The following is a 22,925-nucleotide window of genomic DNA, read 5'->3' on the forward strand; positions in this document are numbered from 1 at the left end:
TTTCAACATATAGCAATGCAAATTTAAAATCAAAGTTGTAGTTTTATACATTAATTTATACTTATAAATACATATATTTATAAGACGTATAAATGCTGCAATATATTAAAGTTTGAACAGATTTCCTTCCCAGTTTTGACAGTTTGAAAGTTTTGGACAATAATAACTTACATGATGTAATTAGCCAGTACGGTTTGTGCAGCTATGAAATTATAGGTTATAGGTATCATGAACTAACAATGAACAATATATATATATATACACTCACCTAAAGGATTATTAGGAACACCTGTTAAATTTCTCATTAATGCAATTATCTAATCAACCAATCACATGGCAGTTGCTTCAATGCATTTAGGGGTGTGGTCCTGGTCAAGACAATCTCCTGAACTCCAAACTGAATGTCAGAATGGGAAAGAAAGGTGATTTAAGCAATTTTGAGCGTGGCATGGTTGTTGGTGCCAGACGGGCTGGTCTGAGTATTTCACAATCTGCTCAGTTACTGGGATTTTCACGCACAACCATTTCTAGGGTTTACAAAGAATGGTGCGAAAAGGGAAAAACATCTAGTATGCGGTAGTCCTGTGGGCGAAAATGCCTTGTTGATGCTAGAGGTCAGAGGAGAATGGGCCGACTGATTCAAGCTGATAGAAGAGCAACTTTGCCTGAAATAACCACTCGTTACAACCGAGGTATGCAGCAAAGCATTTGTGAAGCCACAACACGCACAACCTTGAGGCGGATGGGCTACAACAGCAGAAGACCCCACCGGGTACCACTCATCTCCACTACAAATAGGAAAAAGAGGCTACAATTTGCAAGAGCTCATCAAAATTGGACAGTTGAAGACTGGAATGTTGCCTGGTCTGATGTGTCTCGATTTCTGTTGAGACATTCAGATGGTAGAGTCAGAATTTGGTGTAAACCGAATGAGAACATGGATCCATCATGCCTTGTTACCACTGTGCAGGCTGGTGGTGGTGGTGTAATGGTGTGGGGGATGTTTTCTTGGCACACTTTAGGCCCCTTAGTGCCAATTGGGCATCGTTTAAATGCCACGGCCTACCTGAGCATTGTTTCTGACCATGTCCATCCCTTTCTGGCCACCATGTACCCATCCTCTGATGGCTACTTCCAGCAGGATAATGCACCATGTCACAAAGCTTGAATCATTTCAAATTGGTTTCTTGAACATGACAATGAGTTCACTGTACTAAAATGGCCCCCACAGTCACCAGATCTCAACCCAATAGAGCATCTTTGGGATGTGGTGGAACGGGAGCTTCGTGCCCTGGATGTGCATCCCACAAATCTCCATCAACTACAAGATGCTATCCTATCAATATGGGCCAACATTTCTAAAGAATGCTTTCAGTACCTTGTTGAATCAATGCCACGTAGAATTAAGGCAGTTCTGAAGGCGAAAGGGGGTCAAACACAGTATTAGTATGGTGTTCCTAATAATCCTTTAGGTGAGTGTGTATATATATATATATATATATATATATATATATATATATATATATATACGGTATATTGTTCATTGGGGTTGGGAGGTTTACTTTTGAAATGTATTCCACTACAGATTACATGCTGTAAAATCTCATTTGTAACATATTCCATCCATATTTCTCAGTGTCAGTAACGTATTCTAAAAACTTTGGATTACTTCTTCAGCACTGGTAAGAGTTTTTCAATTGTTTTGACTATGAAAACTCTGCCAGTGCAGTAAGACAAAATACACATGTTAAAAATACATTCTCTGAAAATACTAAATATATTGTGCAGTGTGGTTTCTAAAACAAGATTAATAAAATTTATCTTGTTTTAAGGATTTTTTGATATTTATACAGGAAAATAAAAAAAATTATTATCAAGAATATGACTTTTGCCCTAATATCAAAGGTCTTACTAGAAACAATTAATTATGATCCAACGTGAATTGTTTTGATAAAAAATATGATCATGCCTGCTAAAATGGCTCGAAATAGCATTTTAGCTTAGCGTAATGCTGAAAATTTACACAAGGTTTATTTCTATTTTTTCTGCTCCAACTTCAAACTTACTTATCTGTTTGCTCGTATGAATGTAACACATAATAAGAAAGCGTTTAACTGCTGTTCAAATGCACTTTGGATCAAATAATTTATATGTATAAATGTTTTTCATCTTAAAGGACTAATTACAATAAAATCTCTACAAAAGTAATCTCTTCTGTAATTAATACTTTTTGAATGTAACTGTATTCTAATTACCAATTATTTAAATTGTAACTGTAGTGGAATACAGTTACAGTGCAGTTACAGAATACAGTGTTTTAACACATACACACACACACACACACATGTTGTGTTTCCATGTTTTATGGGGACTTTCCATAGACATAATGGTTTTTATACTGTACAAACTATAGATTCTATCCCCTAAACCTAACCCTACCCCTAAACCTAACCCTCACAGAAAACATTCTGCATTTTTACATTTTCAAAAAACATAATTTAGTATGATTTATAAGCTGTTTTCCTCATGGGGACCGACAAAATGTCCCCACAAGGTCAAAAATTTCGAGTTTTACTATCCTTATGGGGACATTTGGTCCCCACAAAGTGATAAATACACGCTCACACACACACACACACACACACACACACACACACACACACACACACACACACACACACACACACACACACACACACACACACACACACAGTTGAAGTCAGATGTTTACATAGACTTAGGTTGAAGTCATTAACACTCATTATTTACCACTCCACAGATTTCATATTAGCAAACTATAGTTTTGGCAAATGGTTTAGGACATCTACTTTGTGCATGAAATGAGAAATTTGTCCAACAATTGTTTACAGACAGATTGTTTCACATTAAATTGACTACATCAGAATTCCATTGGCTCAGAGGTTTGCATACAGATCCCATAAGTTAACTGTGCTTTTAAGCAGTTTGGAAAAGTCCAGAAAATTATGTCAAGTATTTAGGCAATTAGCCAGTTAGCTTCTTATAGGCTAATTGGCTAATTGAAGGTGCAAAAGTGGATGTATTTTAAGGCCTACCTTCAAACTCAGTGCTTCTTTGCTAGACATCATAGAAAAATCAAAAGAATTCAGCCAAGACCTCCACAAGCCTTGTTCAGCGTTGGGAGCAATTTACAAATACCTGAAGGTACCATGCTCATCTTTACAAGAAATAGTATGCAAGTATAAACACCGTGGGACCACGCAGCCATCATACCGCTCATGAAGAGATGCATTCTGTCTCCTAAAGATGAATGTAGTTTGGTGCGTAAAGTGCAATCAATTCCATAACAGCAAAGGACTTTGTGAAGATGCTGGAGGAAACAGATAGACAAGTATCTATATCCACAGGAAAACGAGACCTATATTGACATAACCTGAAAGGCTGTTCAGCAAGGAAGAAGCCACTGCTCCAAAACTGCCATAAAAAAGCCAAACTACAGTTTGCAAGTGCACATGGGGATGAAGATCTTACTACCTTGAGAAATGTCCTGTGGTTTAATGAAACACAAATTGAACTGTTTGCCCATAATCAACATTGTTATGTTTGGAGGAAAAAAGGCTTGCAAGCCAAAGAACACCATCCCAACTGTTATTCATGGGGGTGGCAGCATCATGTTGTGGGGGTGCTTTGCTGCAGGAGGGACTGGTGCACTTCATAAAATGGCATCATCAGGAGGAAGTAAAATTATGTGGATATATTTAAGCAACATTTCTAGACATCAAAAAGGAAGTTAAAGCTCTGTCGCAAATGGGTCTTCCAAATGGACAATGGCCAGAAGTATATCTCCAAAGTTGTGGCAAAATGGCCTAAGGACAACAAAATCATGGTATTGGAGTGGCCATCACAAAGCTCTGACCTTAATCAGGTAGAAAATTTTTGGGCAGAACTGAAAAAGTGCGAGCAAGGAGGCCTACAAACCTGACTCCGTTACACCAGTTCTGTCAGGAGGTATGGGACAAAATTCAGCAATTTATTGTGAGAAGCTTGTGGAAGGCTACCCAAAATGTATGGCACAAGTTAAACAATTTAAAGGCAATGCTACCAAAAACTAACAAAGTTTATGTAAACATCTGACCCATTGAAATGTGATGAAAGAAATAAAAGCTGAAATAAATAATTCTTTCAACTATTATTCTGACAATTCACATTCTTAAAAAAAGTAGTGATGCTAACTATAAGACAGAGAATGTTTTCTATGATTAAATGTCAAGAATTGTGAAAATCTGAGTTTAAATGTATTTGGCTAAGGTGCATGTAAACTTCTGTCTTCAACTGTATATATATATATATATATATATATATATATATATATATATATATATATATAGTTTATTGATGTTAGTTCATGATACCTATACTACATTAATGTTAACAAATGAAACTTTACTTTAAAATGTTCCCTAAACAAATACGGTGTCTGAATAATGTCTTTAAATGCACTCAAACACTGGAGCTTCATAATCAACAGTTGATCTTTAAATATTCACATCAAACTGCATTCGATTGATAAACTCAAATGAAATATTTTATTCTTTCTGTAGAAGAACCATAAGACCGCACTGCTTTGACTGTCATGGGCCCCCATTCTCATAGTTAAGGTTCTGGTATATACTGGACAAAGCATCAGTTCTAAATCAATCGTAAATGTACGATTTATTGTTATTTTACAAAGAACTATTGCTGCCAACTTGGAAATTTACAACACGAAAGGATTGCTCACACATTGCTTACATACAGTAATTTCATATCTGCACAAGCCATACTGGCTAGCGATATCATGTATGTTGTGATTGTCCAAACCTTCGCTGGGAAGGAAATACAGAGACTGGACCTGTTGGAACTTTAATTGAATACCTCTACCAAGCTATTGATGAATGAATGTGCCATGCTAAACCATATTTAAAAAAAAAGACTAATACCATGGTTATTTATGTATGGATAAAAATTGTTAATTGTAGTGAAATTAATATTTGACTCAATATGTGAGTGTGCCATGCATTTTATGCTTATTAGAGTATAATTTTATTAGCTTAGCACCATACAAATTTCAAACTCTACTGGAACCAATTGTGAGTCGATTGCTATTTGATACAAATAGAGTGTTCCAAATCTCATCAAATCGGTCACTTATGAGATTCCATCACCATCAAGATGCTGTGTTAGATGCCAGTTGCCGATGTACTGTAGGTAGTACTGTAGGTAGTGAGGCATCTCACTTGGTTTTGGAATAGAGCTAAGATTTAAGTAATCAGATATCTCACAGTTGGAATCATAGTTGGTGTGTGCATGCAGAATGTTCAACTGAGCACCACATTGTGATTTTATGAGTGAAGCTCCCACACTGTGACAAAAATGGATCTGGATTTTTCCCTTCTTCTCCACTTGACTCACTTTTCATCCACACATCAAAGTGTTTCCAGCATGGCTTAGGCTTCACACCGTGATCTCGTTTTTGTTGTTGTTGTTGTTGTTGTTGTTGTTGTTGTTGATACTTTATTGATCCTTTGCAGGAAATTATATTGTCACGGCAGCTTTAACACTCAATAACAATACATAATACATCACAATAATACCTATATCGAATAATCAGTAACAGATGCATATTCAAAACAGGATATTCAATAGCAGAATTAATAACAGTATATTCAGTAACAGGTGAATATTCATAAATCATTAAACATTCTGATGGCCGCTGGTACAAAGGACTTCCTGGTACGTTCAGACTTGCACTTTGGTGCGATCAATCTATGGCTAAAGGTGCTCTTGTTGATCACCCCAAGAGCATGGATTGGATGTAAGGGATTGTCCATGATTGATTTTAGTTTAGAGAGTATTCTTTTCTCAACCACATACTGGATCATATCAAATTCAGTCCCCACAACCGATCCTGCTTTCTTTATCAATTTGTTGACTCAATTTAGATCTCCCATGTGAGCACCCTCTCCCCAGCACACCACAGCAAAGAACAGAGCACTTGCCACCACTGTCTGATAGACGTTACACAGTAAAGGACGGCAGATGTTAAATGACCTAAGCCTTCTTAGAAAATAAAGTCGGCTTTGACCCTTCTTATACACTGTCTCCATGTGGCTCTTCCAGTCCAGCTTATCATCAAGGTAAACACCGAGATATCTGTGGCTGGAGAACATCTCCACTTCACTGCCCTGGATGGCGACTGGGGTTAACGGTGTCTTTTTCCTCCTCCTAAAATCCACAACCATCTCCTTTGTTTTTAAGATGTTAAGTTGGAGATGGTTGTGGTCGCTCCAACCCACAAACTCCTTAATAGTTCTCCTGTACTCCTCCTCCTCACCTCCTTTAATTAGGCCAACCACGACCGTATCGTCTGAAAATTTCTGGAGGAAGCAACTGCCACTATTGTACTGGAAGTCTGCTGTATAGATAGTAAACAGTAACGGGGCCAGCACGGTTCCTTGCGGTAATACCCCCGTATTACTCAGAATAGTATTAGAAACACTATTCTGCAGACGCACGTACTGTGGTCTACTGGATAAATAGTTCATACACCACTGGACCAATGTTGAATCCAGCTGCATCCTCCTCATCTTCTCACACAACAGTCGGGGCTGGATCGTATTGAAGGCGCTTGAGAAGTCGAAAAACGTGAATCTCACAGATGCATCAGAGGTGTCCAGATGTGCATGAGTTCTTTGTAGCATGTAAATAAGGGCATCATCCACACCCATGTTGGACTGGTATGCAAACTGCAACGGATCCACGTAGTTTGACATACAGGCCTTGATGTAAGAAAAGACCTGTCTCTCGAACGTCTTCATGATATGTGAGGTGAGTGCTACAGGTCTGTAATCGTTATATGAACGATTGAACATATGAACCAACATTTTTAAATCTGTCATCATACCAAAGAGCAGTCCACTCTGCCCTGCTGAATAGGCCAGCTTAGGCCACCAGGAATTAGGATAGCTGGTTGGAGCTGGTCTAGCTGGTGGACCAGCACAGCCATGTTGCTCACCATCAAAAAATTCTGGTCAACCAGTATGGTCTTTCAGATGAAGTTGGTTGACCAAGGGAGTCTTGTTGGTTGGCATGGCTGAGACACCAGCATACCAGCATCCAAAACACAACATATGCAACTGAACAGTAATGCTGGTCTTTTCAACAAGGTGATCCATATAAGACCTAGTTTAAAAAATAAACTAATAATATCCTCACAGTAATAACTCCCATTCTCAAAAAATATTCATCAAAATGTTACCATAATTAGAGACGTTTGGTACCAGTCTGGACAGGAACTGTGCAGAACAGCATACCTGACCCGTCCAAGACACTTTCTGGATTTGCATGTGTACATAAAGTGACGCAGATACATTCACACCCTGTGAAAGCATTCTGTTGGTCATTCCACAAATGTATGCTCTACTAAGCCTATTTTAACGGTTAGGTTAGTGCTGCTGGTGCTTGTTCTGTGTTCATCCAGCACTACCCTTGATCCACTGCTTCAATTTCTCTGTCACCTCTTCTGTCTTCCTGTCACCAGCCAGTCTCTTAACCAACACAAGAGTCCCAGAGGCTTTTGTTTATGGTATTTGCGGGTGCAAACAGGGAAAGGCATTCAGACAATGGGTTCACAGAGGACATGCATGGGGCAATTGTGCATAGAGAATCCTCAAACCCCTCACAGGGTCAGTCAGCCTTGCAGTTTATTTAAAACAAGGCCAGCTTTATTTTTTAAGAAATGCTTTACAAATCTCATGTATTTTAGCATGTGTCAGCTCTGCTGATCTATTTTGACACAGAAACTCTTTGAGGTTATGCTCTATGGTTATTGCAATTCAGTACTCTGTGAATGGCTGTATGTGCTTCAGTGTGTGTCTTGGAGATGTGTGCAGTAGTGTGATGTGTTAAAATTAGCTTTGATGTTGTATGTTAGTCGTGTTTGTCAGCGTGGTGAATAGGGCTGTTCCAGTAAAGCATGACCTTTCGAGATAGTTAGGGGAAAATAGCTTCAGAGATGACAGCCCTCATTCCAGTGTGACCACAAGGCCCACTGTGGACCAGGCCAGCAGGGCAATGTTTCTACTGGAACTGAACTCATTCACCTCATTTATGGTTTTGTGAGCTGACTCATATACACCATAACATCTTCCCATCATGGGTGTAAAACTGCTAGGAAATACAGCATAAAATGTGAGATGAATATGCTCATGTAAACATCTTTCAGCACTGCGATAATGTCAACAGAGTGCATCGGTATAAGTCAACATTAACCATACTGCATGCATATTTGCCAATGCCATGATGAAGAAGACTAGGACTTAACATTATGATTACAGTATATCACTTTTAAGTAAAGGGGCAGTTCACCCAAAATCATTTACTCATCTTGTTCCAAACTCGTATGACATACAATTCCCATGGAACACAAAAGTAAACATTTTTAAGAATGTTCTCACAAGTCTCTTTCATTGGGGGACCAAAGGTTGTCAAGCTGTAAAGGATAAAAACACCATAAAATCAGTCTAAACTAAAATAAACCATAATTGAAGTAGTCCATACAACTCATACACTATATTCCATCTCACCTATTCCATATAATCTTCTGAAGCCATATGATAGCTTTGTGTAAGGAACAGAATATTTTTTTGTTGTTATTCACTGAAAATCTTGCTTGAAGGCTGCTGTGGTCACCATTCACTTTCATGGTATTGAAAATAGCAGCTTGGACATTCTGCAATAAATAATTCAAATAGTTTTTTGAAATACATGAAGGTGAGTAAATTATGATATTATATACATTTTTGGGTGAATTATTTCTTTAATTAAACTTGTGCTGTCATATCCATTTTTGGCTGACCTATTCCTGTGCTTTCTTTCATTATGTGCTGCATATTTTTTGAAGACCAAAAAGAATGTGGCCACCACAATAACAGTCTTGCCCTTATTGGCCCTACAGTATGTATACCACCTTCTTTGTGTATACACTTAGAAACGTGGATATCAACAACATGAAAATGTCCAATTCAGGATGATTGTGGCACACCACTGTATACCCTCTGGGATGGGACAAGAGTGCGGTGAGCACGCATTTGAGTTCGTGAGAGAATGCATGTGCGAGAGTGAATAGAAGGTGATGAGACTAAAATACGAAGGATAGATTGGCATATAAACATATGTGGAGCAAGCACGAGGATACATTGCAAACAAATAAAGAAAAAAAAGGTCTTGTTCCCTTTACAAAAAGCTTCACTATGATGCAGCGCTTTTGCTAAGCGCTTTTGGGAACAATCCTGCATTGAGACCAGCTGTGAATATGTGTGTAACAGGTCAATGTACATTGGCCAGAATTTACAGCCTCGGCTGGTGATGATCATTAGATGCACCTGTTGCCAGGCTATAAAATAGAGGTGTCACCAGCGTGTCGTCAGATATTTTTCATTCAGAGCATTCTGTGCTGTGTGTCTCACAAACCTGCTAAAAGACCTGAGTGCGGATAAAACTCTCGACGAAGAAGCTTTTTCAGAACTTCGTCGAGCTACAGATTTGTCTCTCCGTGCGGCCAAGCAGTCAGCCCGTGCCATTGGCCGGTCTATGTCCGCTTTAGTCAGTACGGAGAGGCATTTATGGCTTAACCTTTCAGGCATCAGAGATAAAGACAGAGTTTTCTTACTCGATGCCCCGGTTTTGCCTTCTGGTCTCTTTGGAGACGCCATGAATACGGTTATCTCCAGATTCCAGGAGGCGAAAAGCCACAAGGAAGCCTTTGGGCAGTTTCTTCCTCGCCGTCGGCCACCCAGTCTCGCCCCAATTCTGCTAGGAGGGAGGCTCAAAAACAGAGCGTGGCGAGTCGTGCTCCCCCTCAAAGAGACTGGGGACAGGCTCGTCGCCCTCAGCAGCCGCCCAAGCAAGAACTCAGGGCTGTGACTTCTAAAAGAAAGAAACCCTGACGGTCTTGTACCCAACCTTGTGAGGGTAGTTCCCTTCGGGACGGGGTGCGTGTATCATCCACTTCGGCCCTCCCGATACCCTCACGAAACCTTTGGTGTTTCGGGTGATAGAGGCTTCCAACAAAGAGTTGGGTGTACCGTTGCTTCCTGCCTTAATCCAGGACACAGAACACTCAATACCCCCTCAACAGGAAGTGTTGAAATTAGTACCCATCTCAGAGAACCTGGCAGCGTGGAAACTTCTGCCAGGTATTTCTATGTGGGTTCTAAAGACAGTAGAAAGAGGCTACAGAATTACATTCGCTTGCCGCCCTCTGCGTTTCAACGGCATGGTTCCCACTACCGTAAGACCGGAGCAGGCATGTCTACTGTGGAAAGAACTGAAAAATCTCTTGGTAAAAGGGGCCATAGAACATGTTCCCCTTCCAGAGAAAGAGTGAGGCTATTACAGCAGATACTTCTTGGTTCCCAAGAAGGGTGGGGGGTTGCATCCGATTCTAGATCTTTGAGGCTTGAACCGCTCGGACAGGGTGTTCAAGTTCAAGATGCTAACTGTCAAGACGGTCATGTCTCAGATCCAACTTCACGATTGGCTGGTCATGACTGATATCATGGACGCATATTTCCATATTGGATTTCTGCCACAGCACAGGAAGTTCCTGAGGTTCACTTTCAGGGATGAATCCTTCCAATATCAGGTTCTTCCATTCGGCCTAGCCCTATCACCCCGCACGTTCACGAAATGCATGGATGCAGCACTGGCTCCTTTGCGACTCCAGGGCATCCGCATTGTGAATTACCTAGACGACTGGCTGATACTAGCACAGTCTCAAGAACTGGCAGTTCAGCACAGAGATATCGTCTTGGCTCATCTAGGTTCTCTGGGTCTGAGACTCAACGTCAAATAGAGCGTTCTTTCTGCGACCCAGGAAATTACCTATCTAGGAATTATATGTAACTCGATCACGATGCAGACACAGTTGTCTCCCATTCGTGTCAGGTCCATCCAGAACTGCCTGAGCAATCTCAGGCTAGGTCAAGGTTGCACTGTTTTTCAGTATCAACGAATACTAGGTCTCATGGCGTCTGCATCCATGGTGATTCCTTTGGGCCTTCTCCATATGAGACCGTTTTAGCTGTGGCTAAAAGCCAGGGGATTTCATCCAAGGGCCAGTTCCCTAAGGCAAATAAGGGTTACGTGCCGAGCGCTTCGTTCCCTTTCTATGTGGTTCAGACCCCGGTTTCTTACCTTGGGTCCAACTCTCTGTGTGTCATGACGTCACAGGATGCTAACGACAAACACCTCTCTGACGGGTTGGGTGCGGTCTTAAGTGGTCGTCCAGCCCAAGGGGAATGGGAGGGTCATCAGCTCAATTGGCACATCAACTGCCTCGAGCTGATGGTGGTATTTCTGGCCCTGAAATACTTCCTCCGACATCTGAGAGGCTGCCATGTCCTTTTGCGGGTGGACAACACAGCAGCAGTCTCCTACATAAACCATCAAGGAGGTCTACGTTCTCGCCACCTGAATTTACTGGCACATCGGATTCTCCTTTGGGCCCAGGGCAAGCTCCTGTCACTCAGGGCAGTTTATATCCATGGACGCCTAAATGTGGGAGCAGATTTTCTGTCCAGACAAAACATAGGCGAGTGGAAACTCCACCCCGAGGTAGTACAACAAATTTGGGAGAGATTTTACAGAGCAGAAGTGGACCTCTTCGCTTCTCAAGAGACTGCGCAATGCCCCCTCTACTTCTCTCTGAGTCACCCAGCCCCCCTGGGTCTGGATGCGATGGCGCATACATGGCCCAGAATGTGTCTGTATCAGGCCTCCTGTTAGGACCAGAACTCCATCATGGGACTTAGCAATAGTCCTGGAGGGTCTGGTTGAGACCCCCTTTGAACCTCTAGAGTCAGCGTCTGACAGACTTCTGACTCTCAAGATGGTTTTTCTTATGGCGATTACCTCTCTTAAGAGGATCGGTGATCTACAGGCTCTGTCTGTTTTGCCGGCCTGTTTAGAATTTGCCCCAGGTATGGCCAAAGCTATTCTGCATCCTCATCCTGACTACCTTCCTAAGGTGCCCTTTTCGACGCTACATCCTGTCACTCTGGAAGCCTTTTGCTCCCCGCCGTTTTTAACGGCTGAGCAGGAAAGACTTCATGGACTCTGCCCAGTCCGTGCCCTTCAGACTTATGTCCACCGCACTAGCCAGTGGCGTAAGTCAGGGCAATTATTTGTCTGCTATGGGGGCCGCAACAGGGGGGCGGCCGCTACCAAGGAGACTATGTCACACTGGGTGAGGGATGCTATTGCCCTGGCCTATGAGGTGCACGGTCAAGCTTCGCCAGTAGGTGTCAGGGCTCATTCCACCAGAGGCGTTGCCTCCTCTAAAGCCTTGGCTAGAGTGGTCCCTCTGCAGCAGGTTTGCAGCACGTTTCTGTGAGCACACTTCACAACCGTAGGGGTCTGGACAGCCCCAGTACAGCGGTGTGGGTATTGCGTTCCCAAAAGCACTTAGCAAAAGCTCAGCATCTCGTTCCGCTTTTTTCAGGGAACGTCTCGGGTTACACATGTTCACAACCCGAGATGTTTTCCAGTAGATATATCTAAATATCATTACAACAATATACATTTAATTGAGAAGCAAAATTATAGATATAAGTCTTGTTTTAAGAGATTAATAATACAAGTTTGTGAGGTTTATGCTTCTAACAAGAAAAGAAAAAAATCTAGAAAGAAAATGTATACTTAATTAATAATTAATTCAAAGTAAAAACAAGTTTATTTTTCTTACCCCATAGGCAAAACGTTTTTTAGCATAAACATCACAAATATTTTTTTTACTGGAAAACAAGACAAAAATATTGAGCATGATTTTTGCAGTGTATGCACAGAATCAAAAAACACTGACCTACAGAATAACTGCAGCAAATACAGTCTGCCTCATAGGCCCAACACACTGAACTCTCGACTGATTAAAGCTGCAGGTCATTAAACAACTCTAATCTAATAAAATTGAAAAGATGGTAACTTTGCAAAAGAATCAATCGTAATGATATAAAATTACTCTTCCTGGGCTGCTGATGAGAAAATGTGTTTTGGCCACAGATAATAGATGACATGAGTCTAAATTATTAAAATGGCCCAAATGACAGTGAAAGGAGACGAATAAGTAAACGGATGAGAAAGAATGAAAGGGGGAAAATCGAGCGGTGCTTAAGAGGCAGAGACACTTGGATGTTTTTATTCAGTTTAAGCTGCTGTAAGCTCAAAATTTAATTTAGCTCTGGTTTGGCAATGTGCATTATGTATCTCCATCCAATCAAGCCTTCAAGGAGGGGATGAAACGTGCAAGGGAGAGGAAATGAGTGAAAATAGAGGAGTGGAAAGGAGAAGTTAAGAGAGAGAGAGTGGAAAAAGAGACGATACACTGGCATTACATTGCAAAAAAAACAAACAAAACAGAGCTCTGCCAATTATATAACATGCTTTTAATCAAGCCTATTTAGTTCTAAAAGGGTCATATCATTAATCATTTCCTTGATCTTTTGTAATAAAATAATTAGTTGCACTATGAAAACATACTGTAACTTTCAAAACTCAAAACGTCCTCTCTAGTCAAAAAAGACCATTCTGCTGCAAAAATGGTTCGTTCTGCATCTTTCTGCCCTCAGACAGATGAATTATTTACATGAACATTAACACATGAATGACCACATTTACATTTACTGCAAAGCCTGTGTCCATCCTGTTACAATACAAAACCTTTCATCAGTAGAGTCTAAATTCCTCTGGATGAGTTATTTTTGCACGTGATACTGCACAGCCAGATTGTAGACAAGTATTTTTATTTATAATTATTTTATTTTAATATTTGATTTCTTGAAATAATTTTTTTTTATAATATAGTAAAAATGTGAACAAATGGGTTATGTATGATGTACTGTTTTTGTTTTATGTCACTTTTATAGCTGTAAAAAACAAATGAACAAATAATATCAACAGTCCAATTTGCCTATGCACTGTTTGACATCTCAGACATTGTGTGTGTGTGTGTGTGTGTGTGTGTGTGTGTGTGTGTGTGTGTGTGTGTGTGTGTGTGTGTGTGTGACAAGAGCTAATGAAAACAGGCTTGGCTGCGTGCAGGGATAATCACGCTCGATCAGCATCTGTGAGTATATGAGTTTATACAGTTATCATGGTGCTTTTGTGATAGTTTGGCTCTTTCAGAATATAAACTTATTTTATGCCTGAAAATAATGTTTGAGTTGCTGTTTGTGTGAATAAAAACTGCATCTGCACCTTTAAGCAGATGTGGCTGCATGCATGGGATGATCACGTTTATATATGATGGCTGTGCATATACTGTACAAGCTGTGAACTGTTAACTTGGTACTTTGGTTAAAATTTGGCAGTTTGTTACATAAAATAAACAGTATGTGCTTGAAAAGTCTCTTTAAGTAGCTATTTGTTTGATGAATGACAACCGCTACTATTGTAAACAAATGGCAGCACGCATCGGACGAAGTTTGCGGCTGATGTTTGATTGTGCATATAAGAGCTGTAAACTTTTTATCATGGTACTTTGGTAACAAGTTGGATGTATGTATATACAATGAACTTATTCTGTGGTTAAAAGACTGTATGAGTAACCAGTCTTGGCACGAAAGCCGATTTAAATCTGGCAGCTTGTAACGTAACTGGCTATTGCAGAAACACATTTGTGTGATGCTATTTTGCGGGGGTCAGTTATTAACCATCACATACAGTATGAGAAGTATGAAAAGGTATATAGAAGTAATAAGAAGGAAGTAGGATACATCCAACAAAATAGGTAAAGTTAGGTTTGTCAAGACATACTTTGATATTGGCTTGACAAGGCCTGGCAGTTAAAAAAAAAAAAAAGCTTCTAAAAAGATAGACAGACTGTCATATAGGTTGATAGATCTATGTGCACTTTACACCTTTTGATGCTCACAATACTCCATTGTACTCCACAATAACACTGCACATTCTGACTGTTCTAGTACTGTGCATCTGCTTACTATGAATGTGCATATTATTATATATCTGTCTGGTCTTATGAAATTGATGTGACAATGGCAAAATTTTTGCAAACCAAAATTATATGCTTCCCTACACGTTTGGCTGCAGTTTCCAAGTGAAATGTCCAGCGGGGAGCACCAAAAGCGAGTGAAATTATGTTGTTATCAAGGTTTTAAAGGTGGATATTAGATGGATGTTTAATTGAGTAAAACCTCCCTAACCTAAAACTTTAACCTAAAACAACAATTTCTTAAAAGATAAATGAGAGATGAACAAAACAGACATCTTTACCCTAAACTAACACCTAAAACTAACTGAGAGTGTTTTAAAAGCAACCTTGAAAAGCACATTTACTGAAGAAGCAACATCATTTAGTGTCCCTTCTATGGCAATATTGCTTCACTTTCACTTTCGATTCGAGCATTCTTGGCTGGGTTCGAGGCTCGGTTTCCGAGTGCAAAGTCCAGCACTCTTATCAGGTGAGCTACCGCGTAAGTTAATTCCATTTGAATAAGTGTGTACATGTAGGTGCATCTGTAATACTGCTGTTAAAGTCTATCGTTTTTCAAATGATGTGATGTTAGAGTAAAACATTTTGAAATAATATAATACCAGAATGTATGTAATAGAGCAAAAAATAAGAGTTTATAAAGTCATAAACTGACATAGTACCCACGATTTGTGTGAAAGTGAATAAAACGCACAGTTCTTGTAGCGCCTCTGGTGTTCATTTCATCAGAAAACTGCAGCAAAACATAGAAAGTTGGTATATATGGTAGTGTATAAGTTAAATTGTTATGGTGAAAATTGTGTACCATTGTGTATACTTTGTACAATGTGTATATTGGGCTTATGTATATATTATGTATATTGTTGATACATGTGCATACCTGTTTAATTGTGTTTACTACTGCATGTTAATGGAACTGCACCCAAGACTTTCACTTACTGTTGCACTCGTGTATATGGTGAAGTGACGCTAGACAGATGAATGGATGGAAGCAATGCAGGTTTTGCAAAGAGGTTGTTATTATATGATGGGAAAGCGTAACCAAACTGCAAATGTAAGTGCAGAAAAGCACTGTTAGCCTTTTCATAAGTAAAGAAAGCACTTACATATAAGTCTTCAAGGCACAGCAGCAAAAGTGCTTGTTCCCTTTACAAAAGGCTTCACTACGATGTTGCGCTGCTAAGCGCTACGGGGAACAGCTTTCGCTGTGAGCCAAGCTGAATAATGTGTGGAACACGTCAATGAACATTGACCGGAATTTATAGCCTCGGCTGATGTAATCATTAGATGCACCTGAGGCCAGGCTATAAATGGATACGTCACCAGGTGTCGTCAGAAACTCTTTTTTCAGAGCGATTCTGTTTCTGTGTGTTTCACACACCCTGTCAAAACTTTCTTTCCTCTGTTAGGAGTTAGAATCAGTTAGACAGTGTGCAGTGAACTTTGTTCTTTGTTCTCTTTTCTCTTCTGTTTAGAAAATATTATATATATATATATTTCTAAAAAAGAGAGAATGACTGAAAGCCGCAAACGGTGCGTGTTCCCCTCTTCTCGCTCTATAGCTGAAGATGACACACATCAGTTTTTGCTGTTTGTTTGGGAGCACGCTGCTCTCGCGTTGCAGCAGGGTGGGTGCGAGCACTGCGATTTGCTTTAACAGGCAGAGTGCGTCGTGCTCGCCTCGCTTGCTTCCAGGAGTCAGCACTCTCGAAAAGAATATCGTTCGTGGGGCTCTTGCATGGTTTTGGCTGAGGAGCAAGAGACGGGTTGATCCCTTTCTCTCACTCTCTCCCCAAACCCAGCTGTTTCTTCACATGATCTCGACGCTTCTCGGATCATGAGGTGGATCGCTATTCTCTTCCTGCCTCCGAGCTTTCCGTCCGCGATAAAAAATCTACGGAGGAATTGCTCGATGTTGTTACTCGTGCGGTTGCCAGATTGGTCTGGCCACGCGAAAAAGAGACCCCCAAACGCTCCAAATTAGGGGATAGATTTTTTCTTCCAGTCTAAGAAAGGGAACGCCTCATGGGTTCCTTCCCTTCTTTGATAAACCTCCATTAAGAGCTTTTTCGCTCATGGAGAACCCCTAAAAAAAAAAAAAAAAAAGAAAAGTGTTCACGTCATTATAGTCGACTGTCGTGGGTGCTGAGGCACGGCGGTATTCAGTGATGCCGCCGGTCGAAGAGAAGCTTGCGGGCTATCTCTCGCCGGGCTCGGCATCGTCACTTAAGAAGCCCTCTCTCCCCTCAAAGCCTTGTAGGACAACCTCCACTTTAGTGGGAAGGGCTTATCAAGCAGCAGGTCAGGCTGGTGCTGCTCTGCACACTATGCTGCTCTGCACACTATGCTGTTCCTCCCAGTTGGGTGTTTTCGCTGTTCCTGCATTTTATTCAGGACTCGAAACACTCGACAACCCCTCAACAGGAAGTGTTAAAATATAATACCCATCTCAGAGATCCTGGCAGCGTGGGAACTTCTGCCAGATATATTATTTTCTGTGGGTCTTATAAGGGTGTCAGGATTTAATTCACTCGCCGCTTTTCCATGTTTCAACAGCATGTTCTCACTACCGTGAACCGGATTTCTTTTTATGTAAAAAAAAATATATAACTCAATCTCCTGGTTAAAGGGGCCATGGTATGTGTTCCCCTTCCAGAGAGAGAGTTAGGTTATTACACTAAATACTTCCTGTTTCCCATGGAGGGTGAGGGGTGGCGTCTGGCTTAGATCTTAAAGCTTGAACTACCCGTGGGTGTTCAAGTCCAAGATGATGCCTGTCAAGACAGTTGTGTCTCAAGCCCTACAACTCGTTTGGCTGGTCACCATCGATCTTATGACGCACTTCTATACTTCATTTAGAAGTTCTGCCACAACATGGAAAGTTCCTGAGGTTCACTTCCGGGGGCGAAGTCTTCCAGGGTCAGGTTCTTTCACTCAGCCTAGCCCTTTTTACCCGCACATTCACAATGCATGATGTAGCGCTGGCTCCTTGTGACTCTGGGGCATCTGCATTCTGAATTATGTAGACGACTGGCTGATCCTAGCGCAGTTCCAGGAACTGGCAGTTCAGCACAGGGACATCGTCTTAGCTCATCTGTTTCTCTGGGGTTGAGGCTCAACGCCAAGAAAAGCGTCCTCTCTCCCACTCAGAACACTGTCTATCGGGGCATCGTATGGAGTTCAATCTCAATGCGGGCACAACTGTCTCCCGCTAGGATTGAGTCCATTTAGATCACCCTGAGCAAAGTCAGGCTAGGTCAAGGTTGCACTGTTATCAGTATCAATGATTTCCAGGTCTCAAGGCGAATGCGTCCACAGTGATCCCTCTGGACCTTCTGCTCATGAGACCGTTTTTGTTGTGGCCAAAAGCCAGGGGATTTCTTCCAAGGGCCAAAACCCCTAGGCTAAATAGGGTTACGCACCTCAGGCTTCGTTCCCTTTCTATGTGGTTCAGACCCCGGTTTTCTGCCTTGGGTCCCACTCTAGGTGCGTCTTGTTGTCGCAGGCTGCTAACGACAGACGCCTCCCTGATGGGCGGGGTAGCGGCCTTAAGTGGTCATCCAGCTTAAGGGGATAGGAGGGTCATCAGCTCGGTTGTCACAGTCTCTGTCTCGGGTTGATGGCTGTATTTCTGGCCCTGAAATACCTCCTCCTGAGGCTGCCATGTCTTGGTGCGGGTGGACAATGCAGCTGTAGCCTCTTACATAAATCATCAAGGAGACCCACGTTCTTGTCAGCTGTATTTCTGACACGTTGGGTTCTCCTTAGGGCCCAGGGCAAGCTCCTGTCACTCAGGTTAGTTATATCCCGGATGCCTGTATATGGGAGCAGATTTACGGTCCATACCAATGGGGGAGTTAAGAACTCCACCCTAAGGTAGTAGTTGCCCAGAGTTCGCCAGCAAGGGTTTTTGCCTCTTACTGATAGCACCGCGCTGGCCGAACAGGGCTTGGTTCTCGGAGCTAATCTCTTCCCTCGACGGCTCGCCTTTGGCGATGCCGAACAGGAAGGATCTTCTGTCTCAGGCACAGGGCAATATTTCATCCCTGCCCCAAATTGTGGAATCTTTCATGTTTGGCCCCTAAGGGTACCAACTGAGGGACACAGGGCTCTCTCCTGAGGTTATCGAGACCTTTTAAATGCCGGGCTTTTTCCACTTGGAACAAGTTTGGGTGAGATCTTAGGGCAGAAGAGGACCTCTTTGCCTCTATGAATAGCGCAATGTCTCCTCTACTTCTCCCTGAAATCACCCAGCCCCCTTGGGTCTGGACGTTAAAACACATACATGACCCAGAATGCGTCTGTATGCGTTTCTTTCCCCGGTTTCTCTGCTCCCGGGAGTCTTGGCAATGTTCACCAGCAAGGGTCTTGCCTCCTATTAATGGCGCTGCGCTGGCTAAACAGGATATGGTTCTCGGAGTTAATATCTCTCCTCGACGGCTCGCCTTGGGCAATTCCGAACAGGTAGGACCTTCTTTTTCAGGCTCAGGGGGCATATTCATCCCCGGCCCGAATTGTGAAACCTTTCATGCTTGGCCCCTGTAGGGTACCAACTGAGGTTCACAGGGCTTTCTCCTGAAGTTATCAAGACCATTGCAAGCGCTAGGGCTCCCTCCCTTGGAACTGATCTGGGTAGATTTTACAGGGCAGAAGAGGACCTCTTCGCCTCTGTTGATAGCGCAATGTCTCCTCTACTTCTCCCCGAGTCACCCAGCCCCCCCCCCCCTCGGGGGTGCTGATCGTGGTGGCGCATACATGGCACAAATGCGCCTGCATGCGTTTCCTTCTAATAAGTTCAAATTACAGAACCAGCTAACTGCCAGTTTGCTTCAGTTCTGGATTTTCTGTGGAAAGAACTGTCAGCGGGCACTTGCCTCGCCACTGCCAGGTTCTATGTGGCTTCCACTTCGGTTTGCCACGCCTTGGTGGGCGGGGTGCCCTCTAAGGGCCATCCTTGCTAGGACCTCTTCATAGGGTAAGACCCCCCTTTTTAAAACCTCTAGAGTCAGCGTTTGGTAGACTTCTGACTCTCAAGATGGTTTTTCACATGGCAATTACGTCTCTAAGGAGACTTGTGTACCTACAGGCTCTGTCTCTTTTGCCGGCCTGTTTTGAGTTGCCCCAGGTAGGACCAAGAGCATTCTTTGCACCCTCACCCTGACTACCTGCCCAAGGTGCCTTTCTCGACCCTTGGCCAGTCATTCTCTAAGCCTTCTGCTCCCTGCCATTTGTAATGCCGGAGCAGCTAAAGACTACTCAGACTTTGTCCAGTCTGTGCCCTTCAGAATTATGTCCACTGCATTTGCTAGTGGCGTAAAGTCAGGGCAGCAGTTCTTCACTTTGAAGCCGTGACCGGGTTGTCACTTTGGGTGAGGGACCTTACTGCCCGGGCCTCACGAGTGCGCGTTCAAGCTTCGCCAGTAGGTTTTAGGGCGCACTCTTCCAGAGGGCTCTCCTCCTCTAAAGCCTTGGCTAGAGGTCTCCCTCTGCAGCAAGTTTGTGGTGCGGCAGGTTGGTCCTCTCCGCGCACATTCATTAAACTTTTATAGTTTGGATGTTCTTGCCACTCTTGGCTCTTACGCCCTTGAGTTGACACCGAACAAATTTGTGGTGCGGCAGGTTGGCACTCTCCGCACACACTAATCACATTTTATGGTTTAGATGCTTTGCTACTCCGGACTCTTATGTCCTTGAGTCGACATCTCAGCCCATACCTAAACAAGTTTGTGATGCGGCAGGCTGGTCCTCTCCGCTCACATTCATCAGTTTTTATGACAAGTTTGTGTTGCGATAGGGTTCTCTTCGCACACATTCATCAAACTTTATGGGTTAGATGCTTTGCTACACTGGGCTCTTATGCCCTTGAGTCGACATCTCGGCTCATGCCTGAACAAGTTTGTGATGCGGCAGGCTGGTCCTCTCCGCTCACATTCATCAGTTTTAATGACAAGTTTGTGTTGCGATAGGGTTCTCTTCGCACACATTCATCGAACTTTATGGGTTAGATGCTTTGCTACTCTGGGCTCTTATGCCCTTGAGTCGACATCTCAGCTCATGCCTGAACAAGTTTGTGATGCGGCATGCTGGTCCTCTCCGCTCACATTCATCAGTTTTTATGACAAGTTTGTGTTGCGATAGGGTTCGCTTCGCACACATTCATCAAACTTTGTGGGTTAGATGCTTTGCTACTCTGGGCTCTTATGCCCTTGAGTCGACATCTCAGCTCATGCCTGAACAAGTTTGTGATGCGGCAGACTGGTCCTCTCTGCTCACATTCATCAGTTTTTATGACAAGTTTGTGTTGCGATATTGTTCTCTTCGCACACATTCATCGAACTTTGTGGGTTAGATGCTTTGCTACTCTGGGCTCTTATGCCCTTGAGTCGACATCTCAAGCTCATGTCTGAGACCTCTCGCGTTTTTGTGAGTACACTGCGCAACCGTAGGGGTCCGGACAGCCCCAAGTGCGGCGGCGTGGGTATTGCGTTCCCCGTAGCGCTTAGCAGCGCAACATCGTAGTGAAGCCTTTTGTAAAGGGAACGTCTCGGGTTACATGTGTAACCCTTGTTCCCTGAAAAAGGCGGAACGAGATGTTGCGCTGCTTTGCCGAACTGGGACGTCCTAGGACTGCTCTTCAAATAGAAGTATCTGACGACACCTGGTGACGTATCCATTTATAGCCTGGCCTCAGGTGCATCTAATGATTACATCAGCCGAGGCTATAAATTCCGGTCAATGTTCATTGACGTGTTCCACACATTATTCAGCTCGGCTCACAGCGAAAGCTGTTCCCCGTAGCGCTTAGCAGCGCAACATCTCGTTCCGCCTTTTTCAGGGAACAAGGGTTACACATGTAACCCGAGACGTTTCTAAATGTAGAAAATGGTCATGACTGTTTTGGTGTAAAATAAAAACATGACTAAAATAAAGTGAAACTGGAATGAGATTTACAATATGAGTATGAGCGTGTGAATACATGCATACGTATGTGCAAATGAGCTTAAATTAGTGATCTGCAGGTTTGCTTATGTGTATGCATTTTTTTATTGTTTGTCTCAGCGAGTAAAGGCACTGACTACCACCCCTGGAGTCGCAAGATCGAATCCAGGGCGTGCTGAGTAACTCCATCCAGGTCTCCTAAGCAAATTGTCCCGGTTGCAAGGGAGGGGAGAATCAGATGGGATAACCTCCTCGTGGTTGCTATAATGTGGTTCGCTCTCGGTGGGGCACGTGGTGAGTCGTATGTGGATTACACGGGAAGACACACGCTATGTCTCTGCAGTAACACACTCAACAAGCTACGTGATAAGATGTGCAGATTGACAGTCTCAGATGTGGAGGCAACTGAGATTCGTCCTCCGCCACCCAGATTGAGGCGAGTCACTATGCCACTACGAGGACCTGGAGTGCATTGGAAATTGGGCATTTCCAATACCCAAGAAAAAAAAAAACAAGAAAAAAAAAAACAAGCCAGGACATCAACCAATATGCCACAAAATGGATTTGGGCCACTTATTAGGAGCCAAATCATCATTATTTATAATAAAAAACGAAGGTACAAACAGAACAGCCCTCTGAGTAACTCAACTTTCAAAGCGGATGAATCGATAAGAACATCTCTGTCAGGAAACATTAAAAGCCAAAAAGGCTGAACAAGGAAGGAGTCTGCACTATTTAAGAATAAATGTGTGTGTATGTGTGAGAGAGACAGAGAAACAGCAGTCAAGTGATGACATCATAGTTAGTGATCACTTCCAAGGCTGTATCTGCAGAGAGGAGGAGAAAGAGAGATGGACAGAGAAAGGATGGCATGGATGAACTGTGCCTGGCAGTAGAGTGAGTGTAAACAAAACAAGAATCCACAGCAATCCTGCAGAAAGGTGAGTAAATCTATAGTAAA

The 22,925-nt window shown here is 42.6% G+C and overlaps 1 protein-coding gene across 1 annotated transcript in view; it reads right to left on the reverse strand.

Moving 5' to 3' along the window:
• Positions 1 to 22,925, reverse strand: part of LOC127646277 (phosphatidylinositol 3-kinase regulatory subunit gamma-like) — a 342,067-nt gene that overhangs the window by 196,214 nt on the left and 122,928 nt on the right. The window lies entirely within an intron of this gene.

This window comes from Xyrauchen texanus, chromosome 7 (assembly GCF_025860055.1).
Source record: "Xyrauchen texanus isolate HMW12.3.18 chromosome 7, RBS_HiC_50CHRs, whole genome shotgun sequence".
NCBI classification, from domain to species: domain Eukaryota; kingdom Metazoa; phylum Chordata; class Actinopteri; order Cypriniformes; family Catostomidae; genus Xyrauchen; species Xyrauchen texanus.